We start from the raw sequence: 26682 nt of genomic DNA, 5'->3' as shown, positions 1-26682 counted from the left end.
TCATTCAAGATATTAGTATATGAATAGTCTATTAATCACCATTCTTTACTCTCTAGGAAAATATTCTGTGTGTGCAGTGGGCACAAAATTCCTCAGTAATCGTGCAACTAGGTGCGCTATTACTATTTTCCACCCATAAATCCAGACCTTCTGACATTTTATCTGCTGGTACAAACCTAAAATGAAATTTCTAACATCAAGCCTGCACAGAACAAAACTTTGGCTGCCAATTACAATTATAAACAGGCATGCTGAGAAGCCAGAGGGCTACAGTAGGAAACTTCTGGTTTTCTATTCAGTGTCCAGTCTTTTGCGGTGAGAGTCCTGGATAATCATTCTAGTGCAACATGTCAGTCAGCTTGCATAAAATGATGTTGCATAATCACACAACTGCATGTCAACTGAAGATGCACGTTACTAATGTTTTAGTGCCGATAATGCAATAGGAGCAATGTCTGGATTGAAGGTGGAACTGATGGAGGAATGATCAGAGCAGGCTCATGATAACAGAGTATGTCAACGAGGAATGTTTCAAGCAAATTCAGCATGTGGGCCCAAACCTCCTATCAGATGTAATGCACTGTAGGATCCCTTTTGGAGAAGTACTGGTTGAGAGGCTGCGTACTGAAACAGCTTTTGTGGCTCATAGATATTGTGTGCAAATAGGGGTCTCATAGTGGTGAAGAATACTCACCTCCTCACATGGCAAAGATAGCAATTCTATTATAGATTGAAGGCTATAGATGCAGAACTTCTTGAGAACAAATAGACTCTTACTGAAAGACTACTCAGGATATTTGATTTCATAAAACCAACCTTAGAGCATTACTTATCTTGTGTGCAGTTCTCTATATTTAGTCAAAACTGTGTTTTCCTTATTAGAAAAATCCTTTCTTTCCTCTTGATAACACAGTGAATTAGGGGTTGACCTGAGACTGTTTTACAATAAACAGTGACTCAGTTTTCTGTTGTTCCTAACTTAAGAAACCATTGTGATTGTTTTCAGAAAGCATTTCTTTGAAAATGAGCACAGTTAGAATGAAAAAGCCCTGTGATTATGCTGAAGTGGAAAGTTCAGGTAAGACTTAACCTGCAAATGTTTTGTTTTCAATTGTCTTATAGCTGCTGTTCCCCATTTATCCCCATGATATGTTTCATATGTGTGTGGGGAGAGGAAAGGAAGTGTACTGTAAAGCAAATGATTATACAAGCTCCAGCTGAGCAGGTATTTTGAATGCCAATCACTCAGGCAGGTGGGTGTCTGCTAAAGCCAAGTTGAACATTGGCTCACTGCTGAGAAAGAGAAGTATAATGGCTGTATACTTCGAAGGTAGCAAGTCAGATTTTTGAAATCGTTAATCCCAGGTGGAAAAAAAAATTTGATGAAGTAATTTAGCAAATTTCTACTTATTTTCTAATGTGTAATTCAGTATACATTTCAAGATCACTGCCCCTTTTTTGAAACCAGAACTTGGCACTTCTGGTTACAGTTTTTGTTAAAATTGTTTTTAACTTTAGCCCATGGAACAATAACATGAATATGTAGTATTCCATTTTTAAAGTTGCCTCTTATTACTCAGATGTTCTTTACATAGAAAGTAAAATAAAGTGGGCCATTAAGCAATTGTCAGGTAAAAATGCTAAAATAAAATGTTTATTATTTGCACAAAGGTTGTACTGTTGTCTAAGCTTCTTTCTTTGCTGGCTTCCCTGCTATATGTTGGGATCATGCACACAGGTTCACACAAGCTTTGAGCTTTTCTTTGCAGTGCTTGGTTATCTAAGTGCCTTATATTGTCCTGCATTGGCTAACCTAGAGATGGTTCTTTGCATTCCACTACTAGTATTTTCCAGAGTTGCTTGATTTGTCCATGTGTAATTTTCTCTTTCTGATAGAAGTTAAGAATTCTGCTTTATCATTTAGTGAAGTATATTAAGTGTAAAATAATTCTGTACTGAAATAGAACAGTTCAAAAGTATTTGGATAGGACAACCACAGCAGTGTAGCTAAGAAATAAAATAAAATGTGGATTGAATTGAAGGGGGAAGAACTGCTCCCTTTAGTTCATGTTATAACATGACAAGTGTCAGCCTGCTAATGCATTGATCTCCTTGTTTCCATGGTTTCAGATTTACAGAGGCTTAAGAACATTGGTTATCTGTTATCTTATATTTGGGCAGGACACATTTCAGTGCAGATACTGACATTTCATTCTCTGTTGGCCCTACGCCGAGCCTGAGCATGTGACTGTGGTGAATGGTTAAGTCTGTGAGTCAATGCTGGTTCATGGAACTGGTGTGGAAATTAGTAGAGGGTTGAAAATTGGAGGGTGCTGGGGATTTTGTTGTTGTGGTTGTCTTGTTTTTTTTTAGCTCACTGCAAAAAGAAGCCTGTTTGACTTCTGAAATAGGTGGAATAAGCGTTCAGAAAACACTAGTCACTCCATTATTCTTAATAAATATGGTAATGCATCACAAATATGCTAAACTATGTTATTTTGACTTAAATAGCCATAGGAAAATTTAGATATTATTTTAAGGGTGAAAATTAAAGGTGGAACAGTATTCAGTTTGTTTGTATCAGTGGTTGAGAGTTGCACAGCAGTTAAATTCTGCAGCTACTAGGAACAGGTTCACACAAACTCATTTATTTTATGAACATAAGTATTTGATTTCTCAGGCAGTCTCCTGGGACATTAGACTTGGCCACAACAGTAGCGTCAGAGAGTGTTTCCTTGATCTCCTTGCATCTGGTAAGTATTAACATGGATCAAAATAAAGACTTGTTTACACAGTACATGTGTATTTGTATCTTACCTTAAAAATGGAAGCAGAGGTTACGGCAGCTTCAGCTATCCCCAGGTTCCTTGAGCACGTGCTAGCCTAATGCCTTTCTGTAATGCATTTTCTTTATTCATTCATCTCTTTCACCTTGCAGGAAAATCTCGTGGAGACGCTTGTGCCCATTTTAAGTGCAAAGATCATATAAAGTGGCAGTACGAGGCTTAGAATAAGTCTGTAAAATCATTGTAAAATACTACCTTTGTATTTTAAAATGCTGTCATAAGTACATGAGTCTAAGTCTCCTGACAAATCTCTTACGTATATTACTAGTGATGTGTTGTCTTTGCAGCATGTGTGTACACAGTCATGTATCTCGCATGTTCACCTTACCTGCCACTCCAGTCAGTCCTAGGAGTGCTTTTGTGTTCTCGGTATTTGATGGATTCCCAGTGCTCTGACTCCACTGACAAAGGCCATGGCAAATGGTGACTTTTAAGCATAACCTGTGTCTGTAGCCCTTTTAATAGCGGGACTACGTAGATTGAATGAATTGCTGATTATTTGAGACTATAATACTAATTATTTGGGAGAACGTTGAGTGCTGTTTGGACATATGAGTGGCATACGATCTCATTTGCAGTCCCAAAGTCCAAGTTCAGTTAGGTGCCCAGCATATTTAAATATTTTTTTGGAAGAACTCAAAAGCTATGTACAGTGAACACATGATTGATTTTCTACGTATGAATAATCTCAGCACTTTCAATTAGGCTTTAAACATATACTTAAAGTAAATGCCTGAATAATTCAATGGATTGAGCACCATATTATTTTTCTAGCAATCAATGATAAATCTGTCAAAAAGTAATGTATTTTCCTTGATCTGTGCATGTAAGGGTGACTATTTCATTATGGTGCTTAAGCACCGGCAGACTTCATGCGAGGTATGTTTTTAAGATGTGCCTTGTGACCTATTCACTCTACCTTAATATGAAGTCCCATTTTGTACATGTAAGGATTAAAGGTATTGTAATTTATTTGTTGTAAATAAACAAGAAATGTTATTGTTGTCCACAGTACCAGGGAGGAGAAAGTCTGGCACGTTTAACCCCCCACCCCACCTCCTACTCCTTTGCTGCAATGTTGAACTGTTGTTTTCTGTAGCTAGTAAAACTAAGGATTTATATCTATAAAGCAGCATTCCTTCAAAGCGTTCCATAGTTCATATTCACACTCCTTGCTATAATTACAGATTAAAGGCAAGTTCCCCCTCACCTCTCACAGATTTCTAAAACATTGCCTTATATTGTAATTTTGAATGGAAATAAGTCTGATGGGTTTTATACCTAAGGGAATGATTTAAGGGAGGTAGTGAATGGTAATGAGCTGATAGCTCCACCAGACATAAAGTAAGTGAGAACATATGCATCTAGATTCAGTCACAAGAGCCTTTATTAAAACAAAATGTTGCAGTGGTAATACCATGAGCAGCATGCGTTGAGATGCTGTTAACTGTTAAAGATACAGTGCATCCCCTAAATATCCTCTGAATTAATTTAGTGACAAAGGATAACTATTTTTGGTCATAACTTTAAAGCAATAATATACAACAAGAAGTCATAAAAAAGCTTTGAAAGGACAACAGTTATTGATATTTCCACAGGCTTTGCTGAGGAAATACAGTAATTCCATGTGTGTTCCCATAAAGGCTGTGATTGGATTTATTTTTTTTTTTTTAAACTTTCTTCATTGTGGTGTCACATTGGATCACTTTGAATGCTGGTGTGTAAGTAATGCAGCATTCATTGCCTTAATTTATAATGTCATTCTGAGAGTACCATTCCCACTTTTCAGGTAGTGAGTGCTGCCTTGTTTCAACAGCTTTTAATTGCCACGTGGTATCACATATAAAGAAATTACTTGTTTTTTCTTTTTTTCTTTTTTTAAATTGTCTTTACTAATTATAGATTCCTTTGCATGCCATGATTCAGTAGGAGAAAATGGATGTCTACAGGATAATGACGCACTCTTCCTCTTTTTTTTTTTTTTTTTTTTTTAAAACATTTCTCTAGAAGATGTATACATGTTGTCCCGATATTTTTAGAGAAAAGTCTGTATAGAAGAACAGATAAGTATGTCATGTTCTCCTAGGGAGAACTACAGGTGTATAGTTTTTACTAACTTCATATGAATAACGATCATTTTTAACTAATATAATGTCAACGGAGCTGGGAGCTGACTTGTGGTCAAAATGATGATTACACTATTATTGAAGTAAACACTGCTGAATATGTCTTATGAGATCTCTGATTCCTTTCCTTTTCTAGAATTTTTTATTGGTTTGTTAGTTGAGTAAGAGAAATATTTTCCTCTGAGAAATAAATGTAGTTGTTTTTCTGGACTACACCATCTTGTTTTGTATGTCCAGTAAAGTACCTTTTACATTGTTCTGTCAGTGGAATGAAGGCTTAGAAAAAAGCAAACCTCACTGAATTTTACAATTTATTCTTCACAATACTAAAATAATGTAAAGAGGCTGTCATAGAAATGTAAATTAGGGTTATTTTTGTTGTTGTTATTCTGTGCTAATGACTTCATACAGAATCACAAAATGGTAGAGGTTGGAAGGGACCTCCTGAGGTCATCCAGTCCAACCCCCAACCTAGAGCAGGTTGCCCAGGACCATGTCCAGATGGCTTTTGAGTATCTCCAAAGAGGGAGACTCCACAACCTCCCTGGGCACACAGATTTTATCTGTTTCTCCACATTTGTTGAGATTATCCTATAATTATAAAGTATTGCGTATTTTATAAGCTTTAGGAATCTTAATTACTTTCTTGCAGTGCATCTGTACCAACCTTAATACTTTGAATGTATTTTATCATAAATAATTGATTTTTTCCCATTTTTAAAATTATTAGCTGCACTGTGCAATAATAGTTTATTACTGTTTTCTAATGGTTTATTACTTTTTGCACTAAATGCTGTCTTTTTTTTTTTTTGTCTTAGTAGGTATCTTCAAAGGCATGCTGGCATATTTCATGTTTTACTCCATGATTCTGTTGAGACTTACTCACTAATTCATCCTTTTCATCTTGTTTTATTTCCTGTAGTGTCAACATCAGTAGCTTTATTTTATTTCACTTGGTATCGTTTTGCTAAACCTTGCAAAGGATGAACTATTTTGTTTGCTTTTTTTTTTTTTTTTAAATAAAAATCCAGCTGTTAGCCTGATTCTGTCACTTACTAAGGTTTTTGGGGTTTGTTTTCATTTTTGAAAATGTCAAAATTTCTGATGGACTAATGTGCAGGAGAAAATACTATGCAGGGATTCGTGCTATCACTCGTGCTTGGTAGAAGTTCACCCTGTAAATGTGGTGTGGAATACTGAGAATGCAATAATTTATTCAAATTTATGATGAGCACACAGTGCCAGTGAGCAAAGACAAATAAAAAGTTTAAGGTCTGAGTCAATACCACTGAGGCCAATGGGAAAATTTCAGTCAATTTGTTGTATTAGTCTTAATGGAAATGCAGCACTCAAATATCAGCTATTTTGACATTTCAACTGACATGCGGGAACATATAATTCATTACCATAATTTTGCAGAGGCTTGCAAGAGCAAATCCTCAGATACTTGGGAATGCCTTATGTGAGTTGGTGAGGACATGGTTGCTTTTCTTGTGTATATGTTCTGTCCAGGTCAGAGACTGCATATGGACCACAGGGGAAATCCCATATGATTGTCCAGGTGAGATGGATTTTGCTAACTAAAATGTTGTTCAGTACTTTTCTTAACTACCTCATTGGAAGGGGATTTATTACATTATTTGCTATATCTGCTACAGTCCTCTTTTGACTCAAAATGGTTATTTTTTGTACTGTTTTGTTCTAAAATTTCAAAAAAGTAGTTAAGTGATATGCAAAATGTACGACTATTACAGTTGTTATGATTTGTGTGGTGTTGTGCTTCACAGATGGTGGTGCAGCACAGAAAGAATATTTAAACAGTTTGGAAAGCATCATGTAAAAACTTTGTATTAAGGGTAGAATACAGTTTTCCAAGTCAGTATTCAAAGACCATTCCCATTTGGTCATCCTTTACTACTTCTTTTATGTTTTCAGAGAATGCAGTCCATTGCATTCTCAACCCTTGCAGAAAATAAAGCAGGGGTGTTAGATTTTTGTTCATTACACATCCCTGTTTCATTCCTTAAGCACCACTTACCCTTTTTGTGCATCAAATAGTGTTTTTGTGATAATAAATTATTTGAGCTGCTAAAGAGGGTTTTTTTGACAAATTGTTGGGGTTTTTTTCCACTAGAAAATGCACAGAACTTGTATGGAAATACAGCAGTCTGTAGAAGTTTATCTGAAAACGCTATCCTATCTCAGGAATCATATGTTGACCTATTCAAGGCTGATTTCTTACATAAATGACCAGTAAAAAGTATCTGAAAGTCAAAATAGGGGCCCTATTGCCTGTCTCAATAGGTATAAATGAGATTAAAATGGGCAGATAGACTGGCAAGGACTCCTTTCTGTCTGGCTGTTGTATTTTGTTTGCTGCATGAAAAGCTCAAAACGTCTTGGGTCCATGGAATTGTGTAGGAATTGCTTACCTTTCAAAATACATCATGGATCATGAAAGCCAGTTCTCTTCAAGCTCTATGAAATGCAACCATGTTTCAGTTTTCTGTGTACAGAACCATGTTGACCTGTCAATTAAAGTGGGTAAGTGTTCTGCAAATATTTTTGTCCTAATGGTGTTCAGTAGGACAAGAACTGACCACTAGAAACTAGACTCCTTACCTTATCCATGTTGTATAGGGTATATGTGTGGAGTCTGGAACTTCTGTCAAGGTAAGAGATTTAAAATGCAAACAATCTGTTTTAGTAATATGCAAAGAAACCTTGGTTATATAGCACAATCCACGTATGACATAATTATAGGAGTGTAGAATGCAGTTGTTACACTAACATCACGCAGCTGGTTAAGTATCAACTTAGTAAAAACAGTAAAAGTCTCTTCTTTGAATCTAAATTGTGTAAACAGAGATGTAAAATCATTGCTGAACTTTTCTCTGAAGGATGCATTATTCATTTGGGGGTCTGTATTTGTAATTAGCAAGAAAGATTTGCCTTGATAGTGGTCTTGGTTTGGAGAATGTGTGATTTTTCTGGGAAAGTTGTCTTAGTTTTTATTGTTTTCTGGGTTGATTTTTTTTTTTGTTGTTGTTGCTGTTATGGAATATTTCCCTTTAACATAAGACAAATAACTGCATTATGTGTGAAAAAAGAAGAGTCATCTGGTTGTCAAACAGCTTGGGTTTATAGGCTTTTCCTAAAGGAAGGCTCCTGTGGATGTCCTGCATTCCTTATCTGAAGTATGACATTGAGCCCCTATGTCAGGCATTTTGCAAATAGACCCAACAAATGAGAACTTCCAAGACTTGCTGCTGCTCCTGATACCCTTTATTTAAGAAAAAAATGTAATTAATCTCTCAGAGAACCCTTCAGCGATGTATGGAGAATGATTTGGTGCGGAAGGGGGAAGGGAAGGAGGGCCAAGCTGACCTGTAATTGTTTCAGTCTGTTGGAAAGTCTTGTACTTCCCAGCAGGCATTTAGTGTATTATAGTTATGGTTAGATGACAAAACTAAGTTTTTATAGCAGCTATCAACCTTTATTTTCTGTTTAAAAAGGGGAAAAATCATTTCATTAAACAGTAGAAAGTAGAACGTGGGATATAAAATTTAAACGCCTTTTTTAATTTTTCATGGTGACTCATTAAAAATGAATGGATACAGAAAGACTGGAGTTCAAAAATTTCCGCCTTTGGCAGTCTGTTTTCTAGCTTCCCTTGTTCTTCTTTTTAGTGGATTCTAAGAAATCTAAAATGCTCTGGAATCTGTTTTGTCTGTATTATTCCTTGTAGTGTACTGATACCTGATTTATATTCATACTGATAATTGATTCATATTCATCTGTAGGGCATTTTGTAAGCTGTCACCTGCAGTGAAAAACATGTAGAAGTGATACACTGAATATTGATTTCATAGAATCATAGAATAATTCAGTTTGGAAGGGATCTCAGGAGGTTTCTAGTCCAACCTGCTGTTCAAAGCAGGGTCAGTCCTGAGGCCAGCCCAGGCTGCTTAGGGCTTGATACAGCTGGATCCTGAAAGCCTCCAAGGCTGGAGGCTGCACAGCCTCTTTGGGCAGCCTGTTCCACTGTCTCACTGTCCTAATAGTGAAAAAGTGTCTTTCCTTATAACCAGTATGTGGTCTTCAGGTTGCCTGTTAGCTTTTGCCCTCCTGCCATGGACTGTTGTAGCTATGTCTTCTTGGTAGCCTTGCCACGGGCACTGGGGTGCTGCTGTTGGCTATCCCCAAAGCCACCCCTTCTCCCAGGTGAACAAGTATGGGACCCTCAGCCTCTCCTCGCAGGACAGCTGCCCTCATGCATATCAACTGGGATGCCGCCTCAGTTTTGTGCTATCTGAAAACCGGATGAGCAAGCACCCTGCCTCTTCCAGGCCATTGACGAAGATAAACATAACTGGTCCTAGGAGAAAACATTGTGGGAGACAGCGCTGAAAGCCTTGTTGCGTAAAGAACATCCACTGCTCTCCCCTCATCCACAAATCCAGTCATTTTATCATAAAAGGCAATCAGCTTGGTCAGGCATGATTTACCATTAGTAAATCCATGCTGCCTGTTCTCAGTCACCAAGCTGGACACATACTAAGCAATATGAAGGCTGACTAACTTCTCAAATGCATGAAATGTGACAGTTTTGTCAAGCTATTATACTAGGGAGTAATTTCAGAGGAACTGTAGTGTACGTTGGAAACACAAATGAAAGCATTTTGAAGGTCTTCTTGGGACTGTTGACCCTTGTACCCTGTATCTTATATTCATAGTTTCTCCATGTCTTTGCATTTAATTTCTCTTCCTGGTGTAAGGTCCTAGGCACAAGAGAAAATGGGAAAATTTGCTATAGATGTTTTTTACTTCAGAATGTGAATAATGATTTATGTAGTTAAATCTAAAATTTCTGTCAGTGTCTTGTCTTTCTGAAATGTCTCTGAGCCACTGAGAATCTTTTACTTGGCACTGCAGTAAAAATAATGGATGTTTTAGGAAAGTTGTGGTCATGCAAATGATAAGCCTATCTAAAAGAGTGAATCTTCTTTGCTGTTAAGCAAGAAGCAGTTGTCTATAAAAGCAGCAGTACTTTTAAATCTCTGATCTGTATCATTCATGTTTACCTTTTTAACTATATTAAACCATATTACTGACCTAGAATCAGCTTGTATCTGTTACAGTGTGTCCTGGTTTTGGCTGGGATAGAGTTAATTTTCTTTCTAGTAGCTGGTATAGTGTTGTGTTTTGGATGTAGTGTTTAGACTAAGTCAAGGATTTTTCAGCTCCTCATGCCCAGACAGCAAGAAGGCTGGAGGGCCACAAGAAGTTGGGAGGGGACAGAGCCAAGACAGCTGACCCAAACTGGCCAAAGGGTTTTTCCATACCATGTAACGTCATGCCCTGTATATAAACTGGGGGGAGTTGGCCTGGGGAGATCGCCGCTCGGGAACTAGCTGGGCATCGGTGAGCAAGTGGTGAGCAATTGCATTGTGCATCACTTGTTTTGTATATTCCAAGTCTTTTATTAGTATTATCATTATTAGTTTCTTCCTTTCTGTTCTATTAAACTGTTCTTATCTGAACTGATGAGTTTTATGTTTTTCCTTCAGATTCTCTCCCCCATCCCATTGGGGTGGCGGGGGAGTGAGTGAGCAAGTGGCTGCATGGTGCTTAGTTGTTGGCTGGGGTTAAACCACGATACAGTGTTTGTCTGTGAAGCATCCCTTTCCACTACCCTTTTGGCAGTGTTCTAAATACTAGTGCTTGAACTGCGTTTTGCAGTATGATGTAACTAAAGTCAAGGTGGTAATATAAATGATTAACCACACACGAGCAGAAGGGATTGTGAGTGAAGGAAATTATGTACTAACAATTCAATTGGAAAAAATTGCACTCTAGTGGATTATTACATATTAATTATCCAGAGGTGGTTTCATTTACTCAGATTATACCAGCGCTTCATGAGGCCTGCATGTATGAAATCCCTAGAGCAAGCACTGCAAGAACTGTGTGATTATTTCTTTTTTAATGCCTATGTATATTTAGAGTCTCCAGTGAGAATATCTTAGTTTAACCAGCTTTCAGTGAGGTTTTATTGGAAGAAATATTAGAACGGCTTAATAGCACAATGCCTGCACTGTCTTATTTTTAATGTCGCATTCCTTCCTATTCCTTTTAGTTTTATGACATAGCCCAATATGACATGACTAGACCCAAGCTTCAAGGGAATGACATATTCTGTTTTCTAGTCAGAATGTTTAAGCCTCATGTCTCAACTGGGACAGAAACCGGAATGTTGAATATAGATGTACTTTAAAGCCTGGCTGTCAGAGATATATGGCCCATAGGTAGATCTAATATTTTTTTAATATGTCTGAGGAAAGAATTAATGAAACCACATTTTAAAACCAATTTGGCAATGGATTCTGTTAGCTACGGAGAGAAATGAGAAGATAAAGGAATGGTCTGTGGGAAATGAGGCAATCTCTTGCAGGCATATAGATAGAGAAGTGAGTAGGAACAAGGTCTTAGTTGTATTTATTTCTTTGCCATTTGAATTAAACATTCTATAAATTATAAATTAAGCTAAATAACATCTGAGAAAAAGTGTGGCATAGAAGATTTAAATATAGTAGATCAATTGTAGCTACTAAATCAATTCTGCATGTGGCAGACTTTTCTATAAATGTTTCTTCTTCAGTCTAGCTCTCAAGTATGTTTGTTGGATGCATTGAGGAGCAGCTAACCAAGAAATATTAATATTTCTGAGGATGTGTAATCTAGTGCAGTATAGTGGTACCTGAACTGTGGTAAACAAGTGGTTCCTGGAGATAATCTTCATTCATTAACATGGAGCTAATGAGCTAAGTTTTACTACACCAATAAAAATATTACTAGTTTAAGAAACAATTTCTATTTTATATGAAATATAGCATATGAACCACATGTTGTATATGCTTAATGAGCAACATTTAAATTTTGATAAAGAATGATTCCCCCCCCCTCCCTTTTTGGGCAGAGCAGTTAGCAGAGTCTTGCAGGCACATTCTGGGTTAGTGAGTTATTCTGTTGCTTATTGTGCAGTAAAATGAAATAACTGAAGAACACAGGAGTTACAGGCTGGTGACAGTGCTATTACTGTGCCTAGTATATCTTGCAAGTCACTGAACTGCTGCCTGTGCGGGTTATTCCTTAGAACACATTTTCGCAACTGTAACTGCATTTCCCTTTCTTATGTGTGTCTTGCTAATCTTAGCTTTAAAATCTATAGTATAGATACTATAGTATAGGTTTTTAATTTCATTTGTTCATTTCAAAAGTACAATAAATTCTACAGATAATACAGAAAAAAAGTGAGCACGAAGGTGATGCTAGTGAACAGAAACCAAGCTAGATAAATTACAAAGGCAACCGTAGTTGTAAGTCACCAAGCTGTTTGGACATAGAATAATATTTAATAGTAATGGTCATGTCTAGTCAGAGGCTCATCATGCAACCCTTATTCCTATTAATTGTTTTTATTTGATCCACTCTGCAAGATTTGCAGAAGAAGAAAATGAGTGACTTGCCCTATATAGTGTTTGGAATTACTTTGTTTTAGAGTGAAATCACCAAATTGGAGGTAGAGGTTGAAAAAATCGAGAGCCTGTAGGATATTTTCTCTGTAAGAATAAATACATTTGGACAAGGAAAAAAAATAAAATTATGGTTTGCATAATCCTCCATCACATGGATGCAAGATAGTATCTGAAGTTCCTTAACTTCTTTAGGTTTAAAGTTGTAACTTACTTTGGAGCGTTATGTCTAATGAACCATCATTAATAATGAGCATTTGAGCAGTCTTAAGGGTTTGATTTTAAATCGTGATGAAAATAAACTGTTAAAAAGACAAACTGTAAAAAGCTAATTCAAGTCATATAAAATTGTTCTCAGATCTATATAATATTTTTATTCTGGCCTTTTAAATATTTGATTTGTGTATTACATCACTCTTTTTTCCATTTCAAAGGTACCTGAAATGGACCAGAAAGAACAGTGCTAGTTGACTGTCATCTTAATTATGAATGTTCTAGTTCATTCAATTCATGCAGTAGCAAATTTATTTATTTATTTATTTTAAAATTCTGTTTCTTGCCAACTTGTGAGGCACTTCCAAGGTTACAAATACGTTGTTTTAACAGTAGGAGAAAATGTCTTATCAGTCAGCTATTAGCAAGAGATACCAGGAATGCAAAATTTCTTACGTATTTGTACATTGGGTTAGGGAACAGAAATAATCTGTAGCAAGATTGTACTTACAGTCTGTCTTGAAGACTACAAATACATATGCCAACTTTTATTCTTTCTTATGAAAGAAGAAACCAATATCTTAAATAAAAAAAACCAAATGCTTAACTGGTATTACCACTGGCGCTTTAGGTCTTTTCCCTCTGATATGCTACCACTGTCTTTTCTCAAGCTACTGTTGCTCTCATTATGAATATTTTCTAGGGAAATAGGGAGAATGAAATTGAAATGGGAACAAGGCTTTTGTCTGATTTGGTTTTGCTGCTCTTCCTCGAGAGATGTGTTGAGATGGATCCAGGGTACCTGTTACCTTGCCAACCGTAAAGTAAGTGTATACAAGTACTTTTGCTGGTGCAGCTGAATAGCTATTCTGTCAGTCCAGATCTCTGGTGGACATGTGCAGCCCCAAGGTATGGAGGATCACTACTTCTTTAATCATAATTTTCCCTTCCTGTAACAGAAAAAACTGTACAGAACCCATAGCAAAGCTTTTTCAAAGGCAGAAAACTGGCAAACTTCAGCGGAGGAAGTCATAGGAGCAAGGATAAATGTAAAAAGGAAAGCTGTCTGTCAAGAAGAATGGATGAGTTGGTCAACCTAAAAATAAATGACTTTGAAATACATGAGACATGCTGTGCACTTACATATCTTACATTGAAGCAATTTAATCTAGATATGGTTTAAATGTCCCAAATCCAAGCCTTTTGTGCAAAATCAGACTTTTTTGCTAAAATACAAAATTAAACTCCTGTGAATAAGGGCTTATAATAGAAACTCTGACAGACTGCAGAAATGTAAGCAGGCCTCATTATAATGAAAATTTTATTCTGATTAGTAATAAAGTTCAGCTAGTTCAAGAATAGAGTTTTGGGGTTTTTTTTCTGTTTTTATTCTGTTGAGGAATTGAAACTATGCTAAGCTGAACCTGTCATTCACTTTGAAGAATCAATTTTTTTAAAATACTTTTTTTAGCACCTTTGTCATTGAGAGTCAGTGGGTGCTGTTCTTTGATGTGAAAGGAAAAAATCTCGTTAAAAAGTCTTTAAGGTGGTGTTGTTTTATTGTGTGTTTCCCCGCCCTGCTATTTATTGTGAGAATGTGACCTTACACTGGGTCATGATTCAGTTTAATCTTTTAGTGTGATTTTTGTCACAGAAGAAAGGACAACATGCAATAGATCATGAAATGAACAAGGTTATTTTCTTGAAGATTATTTGCTGTAATTTTTCAGTAGCACTCTGGCACAGAGTCTTGATGGTTGCCATTAACCCTGAATACAAGTTTTTTTTATCCTTCCTGAGCTGCTGAAAGACCTTTTAATGAAAATACAAAAGCCTTCTGCCAGGAGTAGGTAGAAATGTCTGTTGACAGCAAATGTTTAAAGGTCTGATAAACTCTCGAACTAAGATAGATTAAACATGATATTTATTGTTGCAGTGTTATTGTAATTTATTGAGAATCTGTGTAGAGAGGTTGATGGACAACCCATTTCTCATCTGTTTTGCGTGGATCCTAAATCTGTCCTTGCAGAACTCTACATTAAAGCTCTAAGGCAAAAGCCTGCGTATTCAAGCAGGCAGGTATAAGACAGTTAATGGTTTTATCAGATAGCAATAGATTTCAAGAACCCTACCTTAAAAGTCCTTAAAAGTCCTACCCAGCCTCTAGCTCTGTCTGTGTAAATATACTTAAGTATAATGTAAGTGTAGGAGCAGTGCTTTAACATGTATGTTTTGTGCTGTTTTTTCTGATTTATCTTCACAATATTCCTTGCTTCTGTAACTTGCACAATAATTTTGAAGTATTTTAGTATGCTGAATGCATGCTAGAAAATTGAACATAAAGCAATGACTTTATGAAGGTCAGAGAATGTTTAAAATGGCAGATGACTTCAGGGTTTTGAGAGCTGAAAAATACAATTTTTTTTTTTTCTTTTGAAAGTAAATGAATTACAGCTGACAATTGGGAAAAAATGAGGCAGTCTATTAATGATAAAACATTTAGAAATTTTAGCTTAATCTATAATGATTTGCATTGCTGACTTAGATTCAGTTTCTATGTGTAATAAATGATAGGTATATTTACAGAATCGCATTCCAGAAAGTAAAGGAATAAAAATAGATGATTAAAAACACAGGAAATACAGAAATGATTTAGAAATTGGAAGCTTACCAAGAGGAAATATCAGTTGTATGTAATTTTCTTACTTAACTTCTTATGTTTTTCCTATTGTCCTGAATGGTGGTATTTTTTATATTTTTATATATATATACATGGCCACCGCTTTTAATATATGTGCGTGTGTGTGTGTATATATATGTGCTGTATAAAGCAGATGACTGGCCATAAGATGATGATGCCAACTGTAAGACAGTGTAACTGTACTTGAGAATAGAAACTAGTTCATATAAATACATCAATATATGTTGAAATACTTATAATTAAGTTTTCTAGGCATATTTTTGTAAGTGATTTTTTTTGTTAGACTTTCCTTATACCACTTACTGTAGTGTCAATTCTAGGAAAATATTCTGATCCACCAGAAGCAGCATTTCCTTAAGCATTTCAAGATGTCAGAGGTATTTTTTAATAATTAACAGAAGGTCTGGTAGAAAAATATGAACTTCCTAAGATTTTTTTTAATATATTGACAACCCAGATGTTAAGGGATATAAAAAAAGAGACTTTACTGGCTTCATTGGTCTGCTCTGATCCATCAAAATCCATGTAGAGGAAATTTATGTTGATTAGAAGTCTAATTATGAGTCCTTTTTTGAAATCTAATTGCTTGTAAAAGGTACAAGAATGAACAAGTAGGAGGTTGTTACCCTCTGTACAGGTTCGGTAAAATGCCAGCTGGCAGGGCATTGCTTTCCAGATCTCATTTGTTCTCTGTGCTTTAGCCTTGATGTGGGTATAATAGTATCTTCTTTTGTTTTCAGCCTGATTTGGGTTCCACATTCTCTGGGAAATATTCCTGGTCTACAGAGATGTAAGGGAGAGAAAAATAGAACTGTGAGTCTCTTAAGAGAGAATCAGGATGTTTTTGGAGAAAAAAAAAAAAATTTAAAAAAAAAAATAATTGGCAGCTAGTTCAGATTCATCAGAGGGTTTTTTTTCCTTCCTATCTTAGGTCATGCCCAAGTAAGAATGGCTAGGAGAAAAATAATTTGCAGGTCTTGAGAACAGTGCAGGTTTATAGGGGGACATAGTCCAAAGTTACTTGTCTCTCAAATGTGTAATTGTGAATGGGCTTGTTCATTTTTATGTGGAAAGGTATTTAACAAAACTGAGACATCACTGAAGATTCAAGGGAACAACAGAAAAATCCTATGAATTCTGCCAGAATTGAGGTTAGTACAATAACTTATACAACCACATTATGATGGTAAGACCCCCCTTTCTCAGAAGCATCTATAAGTTTACAGCTTCTTGGAGAATGGGCAACAAAATCTGGGACAAAGTAGTGGCATAAGTATTATTTGCAGATCTTAGGTCTTACCTGTCTCACAACCAGTGCCCTCAGTTGAACCTTAATCTGAGACCAACAGGCATTGCCTAGAGGAAGAAATTGTTGGTGGAGATTTCCTTTGGCAGCCCCTTTCTGGCCCTATACATGCTGTAGCTCTGGGATCTCTCTGCCAACCTCTTTCTGCCAACCCTAACTCTTGATCCTCAGATAAGTCTTTACCCAGGATGAACAGCCATGACCCAGAGAGAGAGGTTTTCAAGGGAAATTTCTTTTGGCAGCCTTTCCCTTTGTTTAGCAGGCCTTTTAGCCCTACTTATGCTGCAGCTCTACGATCTACCTTTCTTTTCAACCCTAACTCAGCCCTCATCTGAGCCTTAAGCCAAGACCAAGAGCTATAAGGAGAATTTTCTGAAGCCCACCCCTTGCTTTGGCAGCCCCTTTTTCACAGCTTTAGGCTTTCTTTGTTTCCAAGCCTTAACCCTAAGACTAATTGCAGGCCTTAATCATATTTTATGAGAGTGTTTGGCAACTTTTAATCTTTTAGGAAAATGTAGCAGTCTTTCATCCTTATGCTGAATGTGCTGTAAAATCATATGCTGTATTCTGAAAAGGCAGGCTATTAGTATTAGTCTTCTCAGATACTTGTTCTTACATAGTTTATACTAAAATTCATACTGAGGGGAGATAGTCACTTTTATGGTTCAGAACAAATGGAAAGATCTGTCTAAACTCTTTCAGATGAACAAATGTAGTATGTAAAAGTCTGTGTAAAGACTGTGTGTAAAGAAGATTGCCCTCTATTCTCCAACTGCTATATTCTCTCAGTATCCCAAAGTAATTGAAATACCTAATTTTGTAGATGTTGCATTCATGATGCATACAGAACTGTTGTGCATAACAAGGATGTAAGCGCTTCTACATTTCACTTCAAGGAAGAAGTGGTCTCATGTGACTTCAGCAAATATTGCTGTCACACTTATTTTAAAAACAAGTCTAAATACATCTTTAACTTGAAGATGAAACTTTAACATATAGTAGTATCTTTCCCTATAGCATCTGACATAGAAACAAATATATTTTCTTCTCTGTGTGGAGGAAGAAGAATCACGCTTGCGTATTTAGCAAATGCAGAATGTAATTTCACATGGTGTGTCTGTTTTACAGGCAGATTTTGTAACGTGGCTGGAATGATGAAGCTCATGACATCATCAAAGTGTGCAAGAGTTTAACTATCTCTCAGTTTTATTGCTTAAAACATAGCTCAATGGTGTTTCAGAAATTCATGATGGTTTCAAGTCTTTGGAATAAAAAACCTGTGTGATCAGGCTACTTCACCTGGAAATCTGCAGGAGAGATGGAATACTAGCCCTTATGAAGGTGACTTCAGTTTGATAGGAAAAGGCTAAAAGGGTATATGATCAAGGTCTACAAAATCATAAAGGTGGTAGCTTAGGAGGAAGGTTATGACAAGCAGAACTGTAACTCACCAAATTCCACAGTTCTGGAACTAAGTGACAGTCCCTGAAACCACTATGAAGTCAGTTTAAAAGAGATAAAAGAAAATACTTTTTGATGCAGCAGGTAGAAATTCTGGAATTTGTCACTCCAGGAAGTTGTGGCATGCCAGAGTTTGAGACAGACTTTTGCTGGATGGAGCATAGGATGACACAGTGGAATATTTTTTTACATTCTTAATTCTAGTCAAGCGGTTTTATTCATTTTTTTTAAAAATTAAAACAACACATTTTCTCTTCTTCTAACACCTGTCAAAGTCTCATCAAACTAAAAATATTATGTATTTGAGAAAGATGAGGAATCTAAGGAGATTTTAAATTTCCTTTATTTAGAATATTACAATTCTGACAGTTTCTTCAATTTCTGACAGTTTTCCTCAGCAAATATTGAAAACTGAACATAAATATTTCATTGTCCTATTCACGTGAAGCAGCCAGCTAGAGTTCCAGTGGAGGAGTCTGAACAGCTTGGGTCTATTGGAAATGCTTGTTTATCTCTCAGTAAAATAAGTAAAATTTTTAAAGATAAGGAAACACTTCTGTTCTAAACCCAAACAACTAGCTCTAAACAGAAAATTATGTTGAGAAATCATTTGGCTAAATTCCTTCCATGAAGGTCAGAAGAGTTCATGATGGAGGCTAGTTGTTAGAAAATTAAGGGGAAAGGGATGAGGCCTTTTCTATCCAGAAAGTGATTGAGCTGCTCAATAGAAGTTGCTCCAGCAAACTGATTGAAGCCTTCTCAGCCATTAGGATGGGGAAGACCAAGGATCCATTGCCTTTTCTTCCTTACTCTGAGCTTATTAAGTAGCTCTTGTCCTGCAGAGGAGGAAGGTGGAAATCATATGTGATCTGTATACCAGGTTTATATTATGCAAAACTAGCATGCTTCCTTTTTTCTGTCTATTTGAAGTGGAACAGTGCTGTTTGATTTTATATTAAATGAAAATGTCAGTGTAAACTTCTAATAAGTAGCAATCAGAATCACTGCATACAGCAACCTAATTTAAATGATGGCACTTCACAATTTTTCACTTTTATTAGTTTCCTGTGAAAGCTTATACTGCTAAAGACTCTGCCATTAACAAGATGATCTCTTTTTTTCTTTCTTTTAAAGAGAACTTATTTTGATTTGACAGAAAAAATACTTACTTTACTTGCACTAGAAGCCTAGAGAGGATTTTATTTTTTTCCCAAAGAAAACATTTCCCTTAGAGTCGTGTCAGTCCCCTCTAGGAACAGCAGTAGCAAATTGAGAGAGTAGGATTTATAGCAGAACCAACAAGCAGCTTGTCTCTTCTTCTGTCTCCAATCACTTTTTTGTATTTTGGCTAGGAGAAAACAATTTCCAACTGAAACACATGCATAGGGTCTATGCAGAGATGGCAGTAGTCTCCAATTGTCTTTTTAAAGTTCCAATAAAGCATCAAAGCAAACGTAACCAAAAAAATAAGAGGGAAACTATGTTTGGCAAGAACATAGAGCTTTATTGCTACCTACAGGAAAGGCTTAAGAAACTGGTTTTTTTTTGGTCTGTTTTTTTTGGTTTGTTTTGGGCTGTTTTGGTTTGGTTTGGTTTTTTGGGGTGGTTTGGGGGGGGTGGGGGTGTTGTTGTTTTTTTTTTTTTTTTCCGTTTTGCTTTTTTTTTTTTGTTTACTTTTTTTTACTTTCTGTGCATTATAAGAACTTCAGGACACTGTCTTGTAACTGATCAGATGAATTGCTGCACATTCTTGGGAGGAATTTTACTTAAAGGTTAGAAAATATTTTGGGTTTCTCAATTCCTTTTACAGTTCCCACCAAAAGTTCTTGTCAATAACCTTCTGGCTATGGGAATTCACTCCTAGTCTGAGTTTGTCATGGCTGTACATTGGTTTCTATTGTGTGTTTCCATTGTGGAAGCTTTTCATGTTCACTGTGAGTGACTAAGGTATAAAGCAATGGAGAATAATGTTTTTTATCTCAGTAATGTGTCCAGTAAAGAATCGGGCATTTATGTGTGATATTAAAGTAAATTTCCTGCTATTTCATTAAAATAGATCACTGGCATTCAAGGTAAACCAAGCAAAATTATTAAATGTAAATATGTTCTCTATGTATTTAATATAGGAGTAGATTTCCCTATTTCCTTTTGTGTTGGGTTTTTTTTTTTAGGTATGAAGTTTGATAATCTTGAAATGAAACTGGCACAGCGCAAATCCTTATAAGATAGCAGAAACCTAAATATGTCTGTAAAAATAAACAAACATATATAAATGTATACAGTTTACTATAATAAAACACTTGACTGCATATGTTTCTTGCTCTGAAGACAGGATGAGAGAATCAAACTATCTTTTAACTAAGTCCCTTAATAAACTGATGAAAGACATCCTGACATTCAAATGCTAAGTGTGAGAAAGGTCCATGAGAGCATAGGAAATCTTGGACTGTACGCTTCAAAACAGTGAGGTGTGTAACTTTTCTGGGAGTGAAACGTGTTATTGAGACTTTATATTGTTAAAAGGAGAAGATTGTGATTATCTGCAAGAGTAAATAACATGCTAGCTTTATTGTTAAGCTCCAGTGCTAGCAGTAAAAGTAGTTTCTACTAAAATGAAGATAACTTTTCTCAAGAGGGTATCTCTTGAAGAAATGAGAAAACAACAAAGAAAAAGGTGATCAAGAGAAACTACCTATTTAATGAAAGACATAACTGAGTCTTGACTATTTCTCACTTTATATATTGTGATGATCAGGAAAAATATTTTGCTGTGAAATACCTACAACCACTCATTGTTACTGTCAATATGACGGGTACCAGTAGGTTCCAGACTCAAATGTTGTGTAGGTCTGGTCTAGTATATCTACATTCAATAAAGTCAGAAAGGAGAAAAAGGAAAGGTTAAAGGAAACAACCTACTTTCAACACTTGTTTCTTCATGGGCAGATTGCACCCTGCGTAGTTAATTACAACCTAGACAGAGACACTGGCACTGCCTTTGCATTAAATAACTTAGTCCTGGAAGACTTACAGCACTTTTACTGAGAGCTGTTGTGAGAAAATTTAATGGCCTGTGTCACTATTATCTCATGTATCTCCTCCTATTAAGTGCTCATCATATGCTGATAGAGTTTTTTGGCTGACTAATTATCTCTGGCATCAGACATTGTTTTCCTTCATTCAGGGTCTCCTTCTCCTTCATTTCCAGGAATAACTGTTAACAAGGTGTCATTGATGACATCTTGCCCTCATACAAGGTGCATGGAATTGTCCTGTGTGTTCATTGCTGCTGCGCTCTGCTGCTACAGCAAGCAGAATTTTGCTTAGGCATGATGGGGTGTTAGTGTAACGGAGGGAGACACTGATGCTTCATTTAGAAAATGTGTACTGCAGTAAGTAACCTTTAAGCCAAATAACTAAACTATTTTTCAGTATTTTTCCTTTACTAATATTCACTTTCAAAAAGAGAGTTACCTATTATTGTGGAGAGGGATTAATTTAGACAGTAAGATGTGGACAGAGATCCTTGATGGTATTGTTTTCTCAGCTTATGCTTCAATGCGATTCTAAGGAAATAGCCTGTGTTGAGTCTTGCAAGTATGGCTTCTAGAAGCATGCTAATTGCTGAGTGATGACCCTGTGGGGTGAGAGCATATTGATTTGTCATCTTCTTGTAGGCTTAAAGATTTGTTCAGAAAAGGTCATACTTATTTAATCGTGAATTACTAGAAATAATCAAGCATTGGTTTACATCCTAGTAAATAGGACATAATATAAATTTGTCTCCTCAAACTGTGGTAAGTTTTTAAGGTTCTTTCATTGTTTATATAGCAATTGCTTTCAGGTTGTCTGTTTATTTTCCGGTAGGTTGTCCCTGGTGATAACTTTCAGATTCTTTTTACACAAAATGTCCATCTTTGAATGAAAACACATCGTTTACTTCTAATAATGCTTACCCTTTTAACACATGTAAAAGACAAATTCATACACCAGGTTGAGCCATAAAATGAGAATTTTAATTTACAATTATTTGCGCTTTGGCCAGTTCTCCCTGAAATACTAGAAATCAGGAGTTGGTCCAGTAGACATTTGTATTTGATCCCAAATAGCTTTAAGGTAATCTTTTCCTGTAGAACAGGTAGAGCACATGATTTAATATATTGTTGTTGCATGCCTTGGAAAGCTTAATCTTGTGTATCAAGTTAGTATACAGTGAAATAGCATACTTTCTTAGATCCAGAGCCTCAAAAGGACTTGGGTCCCAGCTATGGGGTAGAGTGCCCAACTGTAATTACTCCCTGACCTGGTGGTGCATAACTTGTCTTCAGTTAAAGTTTTCTAGGCATCTAAGAACGTACAGAAAGTTTGCCTCCGTTGTATCACAGTTAAATGACTCAGCACCTATCTTGTGCTCAAGCCTACTTCAAATGCTCAGAAAAGGGTCCTCCAACAGTTTATTGGGAGAGGCTGCATTCAATAAACCTGTTGTTTGACACAGGGCAGGGATGTGCTCAAATACCTTTTGTTCAATAATGTAACTCCTTTTTGTTAAGGTATGGTAGTCTAAAATCCACTGTCTTTCTGAGTGTGAGGGAGTTTCCCCTACATTTTCTACTTAGGTGAACGTCAGAGCTGGAGGCTTTGGCTAATTTGTTTAGAGGCACTTTCCATCCTTTTAGTGAAACTGTTCCACTGTGCCTTGAACAACCAAATAATTATTGGAGCAGAAAAAGTGAACAAAACTGTATGAAGGGATTTGGGAATTCTGAAGAGGCCTGTTCTTTGACTTGTACTTCAAGACAAAGTCCATTTAGAATAGACAGATGTTTTACTGAAAGCACAAATCAAGTCTTCAGAGCAGGAGTCCTTTTAATTTTTTTTTTTTTTTTTTTTTACCATCTTCCTGCAACTCTTCCCCTGCTTACATTCCCTCCCACGTGATTGGGAGATTTTGGGCTGCTGCAGGTCTTCCTGCCTGCCAAAAACTCTTATGAATATCCAATAGACAGTTTTTATTCTAGATCAGTTATTTTCAACTTTTTTCTTTAGTGTATGGACCTCTTTAGAAAATTCACATTAATACTGTTGTACAGCATATAAGAACTTGCTTTTCTCTATGTAGTGTGGACTTTTAGAGGCAGTTAGGGGGATGGATTATATTGTTTGCAGGAGAAGCAGATTTGTTGTATCTCCATGGTTCCTGTCTGAGAATACCAATTCTTTTGAGGTAGAAAACTGTATTTAGTGCTTGTTTGCTACTTCACATGACCTGGATTTAGATTAATGACCTCTAAATAAGAAACTTTATCAATTACAAGTAATTAGGTTTAAATTCCACAGTTGTTTTCACTGAAGAATCTCCAGAGCTAATGATTACTCCAGAGTAAATTATTTACCTTCAGTATATAATGTATACATTGTAAGATATTGTTCTAGTTCTTCAAATACTCTTACTGTTAGCTTGAGATATTCAATAAAAGCAGTAAACTTAAGTCTAGAATAGCTTTAGTCTTATTCATAAAGACAAGCTGTCTTCAAAGTGTGTGTATGTACACATGTTGTGGGAGTGGGGCATCTAGAGATTATACCTTTAGGGGTCTGGTTCACTTAAAGTTAATTTATTTTCTTATGCAATTTGATTCCTTTTCACTGAGGCTGAAAAAAAAAAAAATCAATTTCTATCATATGTTGCCCCTTCAAAGTCATAACCAACGCTGCTGATTCATGACAAGATTACCATGCCTTCAAAAGTTCAATTAGCTCAATCTGAAATAGAATTTCCAAAGGCAGTGTTGTCCTTTGAGGTAATATAAATGTCAGAAAAAATGTACTAGCTAAATAAATATCATCCACTTACAGTTAAATACTAAGACTGCAGATGGATTCTACCTATGGCACTTAAACAAATAGAGCCATATTGTAGAAAAGGTTGCAAATATGTTTTTTAACCCTGAGCATTCTTTTCAAGAAGAATCAATTATAATAAAAATAGGCTTGCAGAGTCCTAAAGTAAGGCACTTCTCCAAGTTGTGTATTTCTTTGTGAAACTTTTTCTGCTTTGTTTGAAATCAAATGCACTAGATTCCATTTATTTGCTGTCACTGTTTTTTGTGTATTAGTGATATTTTAAGTTCTTAAGTTTCACTGAATTCTGAATTGAACTCCACATAGAGTTAAAGCAAGAGAAACAACAACATTTCAGTTCATAAGAGTTTAGCTGTTTTGGTGCATAGAAGTTTTGGCATCCAGTGCAGCATCCACGGACCTGGGCTGGGCTCTTTGCTTTTGTGCATCATGGATACATCTCTGGCTCTTCTTTGGAAAGGTTACAATTGCATGCTTTGGGCAGATTTCATTTCTGTTAACCTGACAATGTGAAAAATGGATTTAGGATAAAAGTAGTCATTGGAAAGGGAGACTGAGAAACAAAGTGGTTTAAACCTAGCCCAAGGTAACTGTTTTTCTTCTTTCTTTTTTTTTTTTTTTTTTTTAAAGGGGAAAAAACCCAAAAATCCTCCCAAAAACCTGTGAGCTATGGTGACAACCTTAATAAGCTGAGGTGGTCGTGCTTGATTGGCAGGTTTATTTGAATGGTTTAGTAAAGTCTTCTATTGTGCAGGAAGTAATATGTAACAACACTGGTGTTAATGGTTTGCCTGCGTGGTCTCAAAGACTTTCAGTCAGTTGTCGCAATAGCAGTTTTGTTTCAGAATCTGTTTGTACTGCTGTCGTGGTTTAACCCCAGCCAGCAACCAGGCATCACGCAGCCACTTGCTCACTCCCCCTCCACCCTGTGGGATGGGGGAGAGAATCGGAAAAAAAGCAAAACTCGTGGGTTGAGATAAAGAGAGTTTAATAGGACATAGAGGAAGAAAATAATAATTATGATAACAGTAATAATAAAAAGGCAATATTACTAATAAAAGGATTGGAATATACAAAACAAGTGATGCACACTGCAGTTGCTCACCACTCACTGACTGATGCTCAGTTAGTTCCTGAGCAGCGATCTCCCCAGGCCAACTCCCCCCAGTTTATATACAGGGCATGACATCCCATGGTATGGAATACCCCTTTGGCCAGTTTGGGTCAGCTGCCCTGGCTGTGTCCCTTCCCAACTTCTCGTGCCGCTCCAGCCTTCTTGCTGGCTGGGCATGAGAAGCTGAAAAATCCTTGACTTAGTCTAACCACTACTTAGCAACAACTGAAAACATCAGTGTGTTATCAACATTCTTCTCATACTGAACCCAAAACATAACATTATGCAAACTACTAGAAAGAAAATAAACTCCATCCCAGCTGAAAACAGGACAACTGCTCCTTCTCTTCATGGTGCAGGGGAACTTCTGTGTTATGTGGTGAATACAGCTTACTGTTACAGATCTAAGGCTTAAATATAGTATAGGCTTCAGGCTTTCATATAAGCATATGAACAGTGAAAAAGAGACAGTGGAATTCCTCACAAAACATCACAGAAGCAGTGTGGTAATTGGCACTTGGATTTTTTGGGGGACTCACTGACACTAGATTCTCTGGATTTAGTATACTTCATAGAATATTCTTCCAAGTGCTGCCTAGGTACACAATGGTATGCCTTGTCTGGATGTCGTCAACATCTTGGCATCCTTTCTATATCACACCTTAATTTAAGACAATGTAGAACAATTTAAGAAGATGGTAAGTGGAGGAAAAGCACTGTTTTGTGCTTTTGACAACCCCTTGTTTCAGCAGTGGCCTGAAAACCCATGTGTTGTGAAAAATATGCAGAAAATAATTAACGTTGCATTTTTGCTTCCGCCGGACTACGATATGAGGGAACAGGTTGGGATTCCAGTGTTAAAAGTGCACAGCTGAAATATATGGGGCAAGGAGGAATAATTTGGTAGGGATGCTTCTTTTTCTAGCATTAAAGCAATTAAAACAATGGACTGGGTTCAACATTCTGATCTGCAAAAATTTCTCAATGAGCCAAAATGGAGAACAGGACAACCTGTCCATTTTCAGTTCCTGTGTAGCGAAAATGTTGGTGGCATTATAAATCAGTTACTGAAAGCTGTTAGAACTATCGGCCATAATCTGAGCCCTGCAATCTATTTTGAAACATTATTCTCAAAACAGCAGATTTTAATATAGCTCACCATCTTTTTTCTGCTACTGGTTAATGTTTCCAAGATGCAGAGCTGTGATAATGACCTACAGAATTTGGTGTAATAGCTCAAGCATTTTTTTCCAGAGAATAATGGAGGGATTTCATATGAACAGCTTGGTTTTAGGTTTAGTGTTGGAAGGAGTAATTACTACAAGGTCATTATACTGCTGCTGCTTTCATTTAGAACATTAAGTGAGGATTCCAGCACAATTTAGGATGAAGTCTGGTCAGATTTTGATAAAATCCTATATAAGTATTCACCTGTGAGAATCATGCTGTATGTGATATGACATCCTGGATCCATAAGTGAAAAGTGGTAGTGGAAACCAAGCAACACTTCAGATT

The 26682-nt window shown here is 36.4% G+C and overlaps 1 long non-coding RNA gene across 2 annotated transcripts in view; it reads left to right on the top strand.

Moving 5' to 3' along the window:
• LOC115342632 overlaps window positions 1-26682 on the top strand; it is a 179233-nt gene that overhangs the window by 33742 nt on the left and 118809 nt on the right. Inside the window, exons 3-4 of one of the 2 annotated variants that reach the window (XR_005933194.1) lie at window positions 2681-2753; window positions 6485-6543. The exons of the other annotated variant lie outside the window; for it this stretch is intronic. This is a non-coding gene — a long non-coding RNA (uncharacterized LOC115342632). Of the gene's footprint in view, window positions 1-2680; window positions 2754-6484; window positions 6544-26682 lie in introns of those variants that run through there. 2 annotated transcript variants of the gene reach the window in all.

This window comes from Aquila chrysaetos, chromosome 1, assembly GCF_900496995.4.
Source record: "Aquila chrysaetos chrysaetos chromosome 1, bAquChr1.4, whole genome shotgun sequence".
NCBI classification, from domain to species: domain Eukaryota; kingdom Metazoa; phylum Chordata; class Aves; order Accipitriformes; family Accipitridae; genus Aquila; species Aquila chrysaetos.
Note: the sequence above shows the minus strand (reverse complement) of the source record. Positions and strands in the feature narration are given on the sequence as shown.